Raw genomic sequence first — 14,182 nt, forward strand, 5'->3', positions numbered from 1 at the left:
AAGTATTTATTTAGACATCAGATTACAATGTATAGGCCTAATAAAATGGATCACAAGGTGTGCGTAGATGGCACAGACCATACTGTCCTTGCTGTTCAGCTTGAGAGAGACACGGGAAGGTTACTTTGGTTAGAAACCAGGTCAGGTAGTCAGCCAAGGAGCTGGGAACAACAGCATTATGTGCTGTCGGACCAAATCTAACCTGCTGAAAATACAAGTAGGGTAAGCAGTGATCTTTGCTGTTAGTTCCATGCCTCTGCTGCTCTGAGACCCTACTGAAACCCTTTATCTCATAAAAAATGTATTTTTTGCAAAAATACAAACAGAATATAAATCCTATAAATAAGAACAAGTTCTAAAGGAAATTCAGGTATTATACCAGGAAGTGTTAACAAACTTTAGTTGAGATAACAAAGATATTTAGAGTGAGGTTTTCTATACCTAGATAGAGACAGCAACAGTGACAACAGACAAGATGTTACCTAAAGCCTTATACTGTATGTTAGAATGCTTTTTTTTCAGTAGAAAATGTATAAATACATATAAATGTATAAACATATATAAATATATGTTCTTTCTCTCTGAGTAACAGAAACAAATTATTTTAAACATGGGATTGAAGTTTTGGGTTTATAGGTTTTTGAGATTTATTTTTTTTTTGAGGAGGCTTTATATAAATAAAACATTTACTGTTAACACTCATGATGGGGTTTTGTTTTAATGCAAAGACTTGACTCTTTTGACCTGGGAATTCCTCTGAAGTCTTCAGTTTCAGCTTGGCCATTTTCATGTCTGTGTTGAAGAAGGGACATAATGGTGAAAACAGGCTTGGCAAAACCTCTTGGTCTTGGTTTTCTGCCCAATGACACACTAGAGGGCTTGGCTACATGAATGTGTATGTTATTGAAACATCAGAGATGAAGAGAAACGGAAATCAGCACTGCATTTTTCCTTCCCTTCGAAAACACTGCTGAAATACGATCTTCATTTGCTAGCATGCCAGTCAGTATGTATAGGCTGTGTGTAGTCTACATCAGCTGGCAGGTCTGAAGAAGGCATCATACACAGGAGCTATCAAGGTTCAGCTCCTTGGATTTGCAGTGAATTGAATTTGATGGATCAATAATCTCATATGCTTTTCCAAACCCATTTGCTTTTGCAAGTAGTAACACTGAGGTCGCACTAGAAGCATCTTTGAGTTAACACGTCTCTGACCTGTCAGCTGCGGGGTCAACTCTGTAGGTGGCATGGATGGACTAGATGGCATAGATGGAGGCTGCTGGGGCAGTCTTTTGGTGTTTTCCTCCTGTCTCAATAAAGGGTTTGGAAAATACCATAATTTTCCACAGAACCTTTCCAACAGAAGACTGCTATTTTCACATGAATTTATCCAAGGGATCCAGTGGCAATATTAACATAAAGTGTTCATTCTATGTGTGTGTGGATGCTAGGGGACACTGCTTTGAAGATTAGAATAAAAAGCAGTGGATGGACAGAGAGAGTTCTAAGACTTTTTTTCCCTACAGGAAAGAAATAACATTTATTTTGCTTATATTTTCTTTAAAAACACATCTTTTAAACTTGAAATTTTCCTTTCTATCATTTTTTGGCCTCCTTAAGGAGGCCTACACATACCTTTTTATGTTTGCCAGCATATTGAAGGATGGAGGCTTTCAAGTATTTGAAGACAGAGACTACTTCATTGAAGTCACTAGAAGTTTCATGACTAATTTTAGTAGGGAGGGGGAAGGTGAGCAATTCTTGCCAGCTGACATCAGACAGGAAGCTGAGTACCTCCACAATTGCTCATCTGCTGACAATTCAAGAGTATTTTGCTATCTTTAAATAGATAGCATAAAAGGTCGCCTCTAGACATGCCTGAAAACAGGAGAAAGCTTGCAAAAAGTTTCCATGGCTGCTCTGTTTTTTTTTTTCTTTGCTTGGAAAAACTATCCACCTATTTGTTCTCCATCCTGTGCTGCTTCTGTCATCATCCTTCACTCACATACCTGCATATGACTAAAGGCCTTTGGTCCTTTGTGATCCAGCTCTTTAAACCACAGAAATGCAGAGTGGAAAGTACCTCTCTAATCTCTCTAATCTCTCTCTCACTCTCTCCTTAAACAACATTTGTGCAAGAATCTTAGGAGCATCAATCTTCTTCACCAAGTGACAGCATCTGATGAAAAACTCAGGATATCTGCAGCTATGTGGCCCCTCCAATTTAAAGCCTGTTCCTCTTCCTTATCTCCTTTACTTACCTGTAGCTATGGTAGGTTGCCAAGCCTTTCAGCAGGACACTTCTACATTTTGTTCTCTCCTCCCTCTGTCCCTCTCTCCCTTCCTATTTTGTTGTCCAACTTCTTGTAAATTTGAAAGGCTTAACATCTTCTGCCTTCTTTACAAGTTAATATGGCCTTGTTGGGTACACTTGGGAGAAGACAGTATTCAAGTTCCATGGAAGATGAAAGTGCTTTGTTTGTCTTAATGTTGGATCACTCTACAATAAAAAAACCATTATCCTCTGAGCCATTCAATACATGTTCTTCCAGCAACATACACCAAAATAACAACTGCACTGCCCAGTGATTATTGTCATAAAAATAGGGTAAGAAAACTTGCTTTTTCTTTCTACCCATCTCAGATTAGAGGACAGTCATACCACCAGTTTTCCTTGGCTTGAAATGGCTGCCTCTTCCCTCTGCTGAGGAAGACAGAACTATGGAGAACATACTGGGGTATGTGGGAGGTAGAAACAAGAAGAATAAATGCCCTTGCTGCGGACAATGCTGCTGCTGAGTTATTGATGCCCAACAAATGCTTTTGAAGCATGGGCTCTGAGGTAGAACAGACATGGTGAAAGGTGGAAAGGGGAAAGGTGTGCTGAGAAGGTAGGCCTGAGGGAAAAGACCAAAACAAAAGGAGCTGTGGTGTCTCCTCTGCTGAGGAGCTGCTGGACTTCCAGACAGAGTATGATGGCTTAAACAGTAGCAGAAACATTCATTAAAATGACTGGTTTAGAGTTTTGGACAATTAGTCCGATAATTATGCCGCTTATTTATTATAATAGCCTGCATTATAATGGATGCTATGCAAGGGAATTAATGTCTCTAAACTATTTTAGAATTACCCTGAATATGCCATCTTTTTAAATAATAATACAGAATGTCTCCGTAAGATGTTTAAATAAGTTGCAGATTGCTGTGTCAGGGCACCCTGCTATCCAGGCATGCTGACCACTGTTCAAAAGCCATGCTTGCTTCTCATGAAAGTCAAACTTACATTTAGAAAAATATCTCTTGCTATGGGGCTGGGAGCAGGACCCTGAGGCTGCTGTGTGCACTACCAGAGCAGGGATGCTTTTCAGCTCTGTAGCAAGTTTTGTACATCTGTCAAGGCCCTGTAGTGCTTTGCTTCCACCAACAGCAGGGTAATACATTGCCTGCCTCAGCCTTGGCTTGGTTTGTATCCTGACTCTTTGTCAGATAGAGATGGTGCCTTTGCCTACAGGCTGTGGCAGGCCTATTTATGATCTGCTCAGCACAGCCTGTCAGAGGCAGTTAAGATACCTTCACCTAAGCAAATGCTACTTGCTATTTCCTTGTTATAAAACAAAGGTCGTTTGAACTGAAAATACCTCTGTTCCTAGCAGAAGTGGGGGAGAGCTCTATACAATTGTCTGCCAAAGCAGCATAGGAGCCATAAAAGAGGGAAGGGAGCAGAAGCTGGAAGCTAATACAGCTATCACTGAAACACAGATGATGTTGACTGAGTTTGCACGGATAAAACAAGCAGTGTACCTATCCAGCCCTCAGTCCAGGTTTCAGCTGGCTGCTCCAAGGCTCCATGTGAAGCAGTGCAGCTGTGTGACCTTGCCCAATTTCAGTTATTGTCATTAAGATGTGGTCAAGTCCATGAGGTAAATGACATGTCAGACGAGAGAAAGAGATATTCAGCAGGTCCAAGGACTCAAAAGGAGAAATACAGCCTTGACAAAGGTATAAAACTCTGAGGAAAAAAGCAGGGAAGAAGAGGGCAATTTGGCAGTGTCAAGCATCAGCCTGTTCTTATGCAGCAACACAAACGATTTCCCTGCCCACTGTGCTAGAAGGGATGCAGCAGTTCCCTTAGTGGGGTGGTGAATGTGCCCATGTTAGCCTATGCTGGACAGCCAGCAGCAAGGCTGCTTCAGCAATTGCTTCCTTCTCCTACCCTACCGCCCTGAATGCACTGGTTGCATTTTGCAATCTAATTAATTCCAATCTCCAGGTCCTTCTTCATGCTAACATAGCAGAAAGAAAGGAGTGGTCCAGTAGTGGTTGCTACACTGCTCTTTTCAGATACCCGCAGCCTGCATTCAGGGTAGAAATGCCATGCGAACCCTCAGTAGCTTTATAGAGCTGAGGCTACTTTCTGTGGGGATTCAGCTTCATCATGGTGAATGTAAAACCTCTGTGCCCCAGCAAAGACTGGAGCCAGGATCTGTGAATCCTAACTCCAACAGCTATACTAGTAGTCAAGCTATGCTTCCTAGATAGCACTGAGTGATTTGCACTGATTTGCATGGAGCAACCTGGCTCCTGGGCAGCCTTACACCTAAAGCTATGTAATACCTCCATTAACTACCTTTATATCAGGGGCAGGACGGAGTGTACCCTTATGCATGCCTTTTGTGACACTGTACTGTATTTTTAAAGCACAAGATGTTCTGTTCTACAAAGCAGCACCTACTGAACAACACGTACTAGCCAGGTACTTGAAATTATAATGATGGCTAACCTCTAATGGACTGAAAACTGTGTAAACCTGACAAATCCCATAAAATAAAATAATTATGCCTTCTATATCAAGCATTTTTAGAACATGAACAATGTGTGTTCAGGAAGAATAAAGCTACCCTGAAACTACAGTGGAAATAATGACACGTAGTATTCATGGGGCTGTAACAAAATATTGTTTACAGATCTCCACTGGTTGTGAAATTATCTGTACTGAAGAAACTGGATGTACTCTAAAGCAAAGATTGAAGGAGCATAAAACACGTAATATTGTAGTTACAAGGCACATAAAATCTTATTGGATCTGTGATAAATATTTGTGCCTGAGCAATTTTGCTATTTTACAAACTACTTTCCCTGGAGGATGGTTAAAGAATACAAGGACAACCTATTTATCAGATTTAAAGTCTGGCAGCTCCCAATACCTATGATGAGGGTGTAATATACCTGTTCTCAAAAGTGTCCAATTAATTGTTTAGTTTTGAATTGAAAATATTCTTTCTCTTTTTTTCTATTAAAGCTGTTTTCAATAGATGTATCATCTCCTGGGTTGCATAAATAAAGGCAGAAGATGTCCCTAAAGGAATACTGTTTTGGAATTGAAACCATATATTAAACTCCCTATGGGGGATGAGGTGCCCACAGTGCAGAGTTTAATAGAAGAACTGCATTCAGCTGCTGTACAATGCTTGGAATTTGTCTGTGGGACTTGGAAGAGACTGAGCTGCACATCTAAAAAAAAATGCAAATGCAGTCATGTATTTTGTAAGAATTGTGGAAGGGGAAGGAGGGCATTTGAAGATGAAGATAAGACCGCCTGGGTGGCAATTAAATATTTTCTCCAATCTTCTATTTTAAATCCCATAAGGATCTCACACAGACAAATATTTTTTTTCTTTTAACTTGGCCTTTTATACATTTACACCAGTAATTTCTTAGGTATTTGTATCCCTTATGGATTGTTTCTGGGTGTAACCTTTTCCCCCTTCAGAAAAAGTCCCCACCTTTCTTCATGTATGGAAGGAATTTAAAATATTAAAACTAAAACAAATCCTCTCTGCAGATTACCTTCTCTTTTCCTACATCGCTTTTTGTTCAAATCTCAAGCTTGCTCCTAGCTCAAGTCTTCAAAGGAAGAGTTTATCTTCACCTTTTCCTAACAGCATCTTGCCTGTCAACTTCCTTTTTATTCACTAACCAGCGTGGAGGTTTATCCCTTGTTCTTGAAAACAAGTATTTCGATCATTCCTCACAGAGGTACTTGCTAATTACCAGGTCAAATAGCCACAGGATGTGGTTTGGTGTTCGCATTGAGTCAAGAGTGTGTTTTCTGAAGAATTGATTTCAAGGAGAAAGCAGAAGAGGCTGCCAAGTCACTACATCTGATCTACCACAATTATACTGGGGAGGGCTAAAACCTCTGAGCCTGGTGCAAACCTCTGTGCTGCTGAATGGCTAGCTGAGAGTATGTAAGAAAACAGAAAAATTATTTTAAATGGTGTCCATCACTGTGCAGCAGCAGTGCAGATTTGGTGTAGGGCTTGTGCTGTGTCATACAATAAGATGTCAGTATTGCCTTCCTGAACAAAAGAAATTTTCTATCCACCATTTGGGGAGTGAGGGGTGATATTTTAAGGAACTGACATATCTGCATGGTTTCATGTTTGATCATGAATAGAACAGCACCATTTGAGGGAAGGTGTTTTTGTCTCAGAAGCAAAGTCTCAGTGTAATGGTCAGCATCAAATACCTACAAAAATGGGGGCAGTGGGAAGAGGTAGGCTGCTATGGATGACTTGCAGAGCAGTTCCATATGATGTATTTGTATGTTGCCACCTGTACACTATTGCTTGCACTCCTGGAGCTGTTTTGAGGGTTATAGAAGAATATTTTTTATAATGGAGTAAGTCCCACCACATGTATGTTCTGCCTCTCATAATTCTGAAACTAGACAACGTAGCAAGCAGAGTTGAGTAGTCTGGCCCTAACCAAAATGATCAAAAGCAGACAGTTTTGACTAGGTTGCTTTTCAGAGTCATTGATGGGCACGGTCCTACTGAGGCAGTTTTACCCATCTGCTGCAGTCAGATGATTTGGACGGTGAACGTTTGGAGAGTTAAATACCAGGGCAGAAAGCTCAGTGCCACATAGCTGTAAATAACTTCATGGTATTCCACATCCTTAAACATCTTTAACTGGATGATCACTTTCTATTAGTTATCCGGCTGGAACTGAGATTAAATTAAAGTCTTGCAACCTACTGGGACAGCTCTCACAAATACATGAGTTTACAAACAATTTGGCCATCGGGCCACTCTAGGTAGCTCACAGAGGCAGAGAGACAAAGTCAATTATCAGCCCTCTCACCCATTTAATTTCTAGAATGGTGACTTAAATAGACAAACAAAGGTGTCTTTAGGTAAAACTGAAAGTCTGGGTTGAATGATCAGATTGAATGATTGGCACATGGCGTGGGTTTTATTTTTGTTTTGTGCATCATAGTCCTGAGCCAAAATTGGATATTTATTATTTCTTTGCTTGTATTGACACACTACTGGGGAAAGCCCTTGCCTCTAGCTGCTCCAGACAGACATTTAAACCAACAATTCTGCTGCTATCTTCATAGAGAGGAAAAAAAAGTAGCTAGAAAGATAAACAGGAGATGTCTAAACACATCCAACAACAGTCATCAATCTATCTTTCCTATTCTCTAGTAGCCCGAGGAAAGAGCAATGGCATTTTACATCATGTCCTGAAAGTCATCAGTCCATAACCACTAAGAAGTGATGCAAAATGCTGGTAATCCCTGCCCAGCAAGCAATCTGAGTCCATGCGGAAAGCTCCTGAAAAACAACACCTGTGTAAGAAAGAAATTCCTTCCTACATCTTGGTTATCAGGAGCAGAAAGCAGGTTGGTATCACTTCTCCAAGGTTTAACTTGTGCTTATATCTGTGTTTTCTCATATGTCTGTATTTCTTGCAGAGAACAGTATCAAAATCTGAATTCCCCATATTGCAAAGTTTATTAATTCCATTCTTTTTTTTAAAGGTGGGAAATATTAAGGTGTAAGCTCAAAGGAAAAAGTAATTTTTCAGTTTAAATGCATTCTTTGAGTCAAAATCAGACTGCTAGACCCAACTTTCATCTGAATAAAATGGTTTTTTTGTCAGCCTAACTGCTTCCTTAATGTATTTGATGCAAGGTTTTCTGTGCATTGACTTCAGCAAGACCAGGTTGTGTTTTTATGGTTTGCTTTTTTAATCTGTAGTGAGCAGATGGACGTGTATCAATCCATTCTTCAGCTATTAAAGTCAACATTCTGAATAAGTTGGTACAGTAACAGAGAAACAAAGGCTAGACCCTTGGTCTGCACCTGAGCTCCAGTGCAGTCAGTAAAGCAATGCAGATTGCTGCTGGGTGGGGGGTTGATACCTACCCTTTAAGCTGTCAAAACCTAAAGTTTAAATGCAGGAGGGAAGGACAAGGCTTCTTGGTCTTCTTGGCTTTTTGGCTTCTCTTGCTCAACTAGCATCTCTAGGACATCACTGGGGACTAGTCCTGCCAGGTATTTGAACACTTGAAGAGAGGGCTGTTTACCGTTTTTCCAATACTGTCTGCAAAGCAGGGGAGGTGTCTGCCAAAAACGCAGAGAAACCTGGGTTCCATCTGAAGATGGCCAACTGCTGGGACAATGCTCTTGCTCACTGTGTGTGCAACTCCTGCAAGTATTGCCCTCCTGTGTGTTTGAGCACAGGACTCCTCCTGTAGACAGGAGGTCACCCATGCAAGCATTCTTCAGGACATCTGGGCAAGCCAGAGTGAAAGCATGGGGTCCAGCATGCCAAGAGGGGCACATTTGTTCAATGCAGAAGGTCATCAAGATGCCATGGAGTTGGGAAAAGCCGCTGTTCAGCAGGGCATTACTGAAGACACAACATAACTGTTTCCCTCCCCCAGGCTTTCAGGCAAAATGCCCCCTAGGGTTTCAACTTCTTGCTGAGATGGTCACAGAGGCTCATCAGAGTTATACAGCCTTTTTGATGCTAAACTAAACCAGACTAAACTAAGCTTAACTTAGCTTGGCTAAACTTTCATTGCTTTTTCTGCTCGTGATGTTTCCTAAAGCTTTTATTGAAGGGAAGAGCAAACATGAAAACGTTCATGTACAGTAAACTATCTGACTGTGACTATTGCTATCATGATACCACACGTAGGTCATCATTTTGTTTTGTTAGCACTTTTCTGGGAAATTGCTTTGATGAGTTTAACTGTTAAAGAAAAGCTGATGGGAGATCTTGTCCTGAGCATTGGTCTTTCCTGGACAGAGGAAAAGAGTTATATGGGAACGTAGCAAGAAAACACACTGGAAGCAAAAGACTGAGATTTGTTCCCTGTAGGATACTATATGATCTTTCCATCTGTAAGCATTAAGCAGAATATGAGTGTTTTCCTTAGTGCCTTGCAAAATAAAAGAGGGATGTTTTCATCCATGCTACCAATAAGAATAAGGGAAGGGATGATTAGAGACACCAGTTTTTGAGAACACCTACAACAAGCATGCTGGGAAGACAGAAAACCTGTCACAAAGTCTCATGTAAGAGAGACAAGCCATGCTTAATCAAAGCTGACACAAAATCAAGACTTTTCAAGGCCATACCTGCAGTAAAAGATAAGTATTCAGACACTGTCAGTCTCTGCAAACATCTCCTGGTGCCACCAGGTAAAAAAAAATCCCCGTCAGTAATACGTGATTTTTATTTTACTGTATATGTCACCAAAAAAGCCTTTCTCAAAACCCGGCTGCAGAAATTTCTGAGGTAGTGCTTTGATTCCACAATACCATCTCCAAGGAAAAACCACATGGAGGTGGGTAGCCAGGGAGAAACAAGGTTAAGAAGTGGAGTCACAGAAAAAGACTGGGATACCAAAGCACAATTCAGTAAGACAGACAAGGTCAAATTTCATCCTTTTTTCTAAAACAGATGTTCACCCCAATAGATTTCCACAGCACTGCAAAAAAAGTAACCAAGAAAATAATTTGTCCACAGTCCTGAATTATTTTGAGGATGAAGGCAGGTCTTAGTGTCTAGAGAGGAAACAGGCAACTCATCTGGAGACTGAACACAGTAAATACAAGCAGTGGTAGGCTTTTTGGGGCAGAGGTAAAATGACTTCTAGAAATCTTTATTCTTTTTGGTCAAGTTGCTTCCAAAGACACATCCTGAGTGCTTTGGTACTCCTCATTGCTATGTTAAAATCAACACATTGCCAAAATGCCAGTTTTGGCACAATAAAGTACACATATTGTTCAAAATGCTTATTTTTAAATACTCTATTAAATGTTTGTTTCACATGCCACATGTGGGGTAACAGGAGAGGGCTCCATTGTTTTTAAAAACAAATAAATAGACCAAAAGAATCCCTTTTGGCTATGAAAAGAACAGTTTGTGAGACTGTTATAAATGCAACTATGTTTTAGCTCCAAGCTCCCAGACTCATTACTTAGTGTTTTCTCCAAACTTTTGTTTGGCCAGTGCTGCTTTAGCCAAACTGTCTGTTGGCCACCACCTCTTTCATGACGTGGTGAGGTCAGTGTCTTCAGTCGTGACTTCACATGCCTGTAGGATTATGCAGTTTAAGTATATAACCACAATGGCTAGTTTTCAAACCTGCTGGATATTATATGCCTCAAGGAGGGCATGTGTGTTTGTACTTACCCTTTTTCCCTGGGGGTTTCAAGGAAATGCTTCCACCCTACTAAGGGGTACAGTGTAAGTGGTTGCCTCCTAAAACAGTGTCCTGGCTCAATGTCAACCTTGACACCTTACCTGTTAACTGAAGACTTGGGTTGTTGATCCTTCCACTGGCTGCCCACTGCTTCTTCTGTCTTTACTACCTGGCAACCTTGTCCTGACAGCTTCACCTTGGATGGTTATGTACGCTGCTTTTCACAGCTGGTACACCTTGTCACAGTGCCCCACAACAGTGATTGCTGTTGTCTTGTCTTTCCCTAATATTTCCTAATATTTCACCAGCCATTGCTATTTGGAGGCATTTCTCTGAGTTTTCATCTGCCTTTCCCAACAGTTCCTTTTGTAATATTAGAGCTTTCCTGCTCACAAACAATTCCTTCTCTCATTAGAGAATTGTTAAATTTTTGAAAGCTATGTGCAAAAGACAGACTTCTCAGCAATATAACAGAAGAAATTAGTATCTGATTCTTCTCTTGCTTGTTTACTGTCTTATTTTCCAGAGAAACTGTCTGCTGTCTTCTGCTGCCTTGGGTCTCAGTTACGGAATGGCCTGTTGGCAACATATTTTGCAACTGCTAAATAAAAAAAAAAAAGTGCAAACCTGTTTTGGATTTTGTCTCTAAAAAAAAAAAAAATAAAAAATGAGTTCTTTTCCAGTCCTTACGTGCACTGTTAATTCTGCAGAATTGGATGGTACAGTGAAGGTGTCAGAATCTGGTTGAATATTGGCCACATGTACCTGAGAGTGATAACACCTCAGTCACTGTGCTTCTAAAAGTCTCTTTGGTTTTAATAGCTCTCTGACCAGATTCTCAAAGTGATCTTGTTTTTTGAAAACTAGAGTTGATAGGTTTTGATTCTGGAAGCAGCACACTTAAGTGCAAAAGCACCTGGTGCTTTTTATACTCCTTCCGAAGCATTACTTCCTTTCTTTCAAAGTATTTGTTTCTCAAAAGGAAATTAAAGATTGTATAATGTGTAGTTTGTGTGATTCACAAACATTTGCATTTTCCAATTATTTCTGCAAAAGCCTGAGATGCTGGATACATGGATGTGTTGAGGAACATTCAGTTAGCTTCTTTTCTAATATTCAGGTGTTAGGTCTCTCATATCATATGTTGCTTGTAAAAAGAGGCATTTTGGTGGCCTCAGACCATCCTTTGAGAAAACAGATCTCTTTCCAGTTCATGAGATGGAACAGGAAAGTTGGTCATTTCTTTGCACACACAGGATTCTGCGATGCACAGTGTCTGCCTTTGGCTTAATTTTAGAGCCAGCATTTCAGGAAGATTTAACATTCGGTTGGGTTTGGGGTTTTTTTAACATCAATAATTGGAAATAGTTATACTTCAGAAAGTTGATTGTGCCATTTTACTCCTCCAGGCCAGATTGTCTATCTGCCTTCATGTTCTGAAAACAATATATGATCAAAGGAATTTCAAAAATAATGCAGAAATTTATTACATGCTTGCTTTTTAACAATGGTTTCTAAATACAATTTAGAAATACAATATAGAATAAACATTTATAAATAGCAATGCCTCTGCTAATGGGAGGTATTGTTCCATTACTGCCTGCCCAAGAGGAGATCTATAGACTCATAAAAAAAGTCTAGTTTTGGGCTAGATGTTCTTTCTGCCTTACCCACCTTTTTCTACAGAAAAAGTTGTGCCCGCATGCTGCCACAACAATAGGTTGGGGAAATATTATTTCTATTCCTCTGGTAAGGAAAATTTTACAACATGAAGTATGTATTGGTGATTTCTGCCATACAGCAGTTCTTGGCATGAAAGTCTTCATTGCTAGATTATATCCTTTGCTAGTCTTTAACTTGACCTAACACTGTTCATACGTGGCTTTCTAAGCTGTGATTGAGTTATTAAACAACTCTGAGTGCCACTTTTAGTTGTCTCCATTCATAAACTTGCACCTATATCCCACACCACGTGCAGTAGTATGAACTTGTCTGTAGACTCGCAGTAAAACGCCGTAGGGTCTTCCCTGGAGCCTGGTAAGCTGCTTATTGCCTTTGTTTTTGTAATGTACCTTTGAAACAGGAGTACAAGGTCTGTGATCCATAATCTAGCCCTCAGTTGGCTTCTAGACTTCCTCCCCACCCCCAACAGAGAGCTTGTTGAAGCCACAGACTGTCAGACTCAATTATTTGCACGGCATCTTAATAGGACTTGCAGTTTTCCTGAAAAAAAAATAAGAGCACACCACCAACAAAAAATGCCACTAGGGTCAATTGTCCTTTCTTTAAAATTGGTTTTATGGAATTCATCTCTCCCTGAGAGATTTGAGGCACTCCTGGAATTACTGCATAATCAACTCATGTCTTCTCTGGGGACTACACTACTATGAAATCAAATAATGTTGTAATCTCGATGTGAAAACCAACTTCAGTCAGCACCTTTGATCTCAAAGGTTTGAGAGTTGTCACTGAAAGAATTACTTTGAGCCTGATAGTCTTCCAATCAAATTGCAGCAAGTATTGACTATGATCTCTCCCAAACCTGCAAACCAAGCAAGAAGGAGCCTGGGCAGGTCTTAATGAGAGGCTGCCAAAAAAAGACTCTCATCACATGAGAGAGATATTTTAGGAACTCTTGCTTTCCTCAAGGGTTTTCCATAGTTGTAGCACTGCAGTGTGGTTTAGTAAGTGAAGATCTAAAGGGATTACCATTTGCACTGCTGAATGTAACTATGGTCCAGATCTTTTGTGCCCTACAGCTGTCCTGTGGCCTTATTAGAGAAGTTAAGTGGTAACTTTTCACTCAAAAGAAGATTGTGTGAAATGGGCTTTCATCAGAAGGGCCTTATTCTTGTTTCCCTATTTTTTGGTAACAAATTTTACAGCAAAACAAGATAGGGGGAAATGCACTTTTTTTATTGCTTTGGTCAGTCTTTTCTGTTTTCACTTTCATTTTTCATTGGTAACAAAGAAGGCTGTTTTCACTGGTATTTTTTAAGAAGAAAACAATTCCTATGAAAAATAATTGGTGTTTTTCAACTGTCTACATATGAGAGTCCTATAAACTCTAATCCTGCAGCTGAGGCTATGAGCAAAGCTGTGTTGAAATCAATGGAGCATAGCACGATTGGCAGCAAGAATGATTATAAGATCAGTGGCCAATTAGGCAAAAAGACAGCTCAAGACTCTTATGATAGTGAGAACTAAAGCATTGTCTGCTTAGGTAAGAGAGATAAATCACTGAGAAGGAATCCACATGGCTTTGTAGAAAGGCACCAAATACCGGTTCTAAAATATTGTAGCAGATCTGCTGGAAAAACAAAAATGTTTTTTTGACAACGTTTTGCAGTAGTTTCTTAAATTAATATATCTAGAGAACAGAAAGACACCACAGCTTTTTGTATTCACGTTAATATTGGGGTGAGAAAAATATTTGGTTTTCATCTCCACCAGTTTTACTGCATGCTGTAATTGCATCTTGGGCTGTATCAAGGGACACATTCAGCCTGCCTTGCCAACTCGCTTCCACTGAAGTTATGAGAAGCTTTATTTGATTATTATACTAGACATAGGAGAACATTTTCATACAATGCCTGTGTTTCAGCCACACTTCCTTTTAAGTATTCCTTTGCAAGTGGTTAATGATAATTATAATTTGATAATTTCTTCATGATTA

General features: G+C 40.0%; 1 long non-coding RNA gene across 2 annotated transcripts in view; it reads left to right on the forward strand.

The window, feature by feature from the left end:
- Window positions 1–7,508: 7,508 nt before the first annotated feature.
- Window positions 7,509–14,182, forward strand: part of LOC113951685 — a 31,640-nt gene continuing 24,966 nt past the window's right edge. For both annotated transcript variants that reach the window (XR_003529245.1, XR_003529246.1), the window contains exon 1: window positions 7,509–7,689. This is a non-coding gene — a long non-coding RNA (uncharacterized LOC113951685). The remainder of the gene's footprint in view (window positions 7,690–14,182) is intronic.

Source organism: Corapipo altera, unplaced genomic scaffold, assembly GCF_003945725.1.
Source record: "Corapipo altera isolate COAL_440 unplaced genomic scaffold, ASM394572v1 69, whole genome shotgun sequence".
NCBI classification, from domain to species: Eukaryota; Metazoa; Chordata; class Aves; order Passeriformes; family Pipridae; genus Corapipo; species Corapipo altera.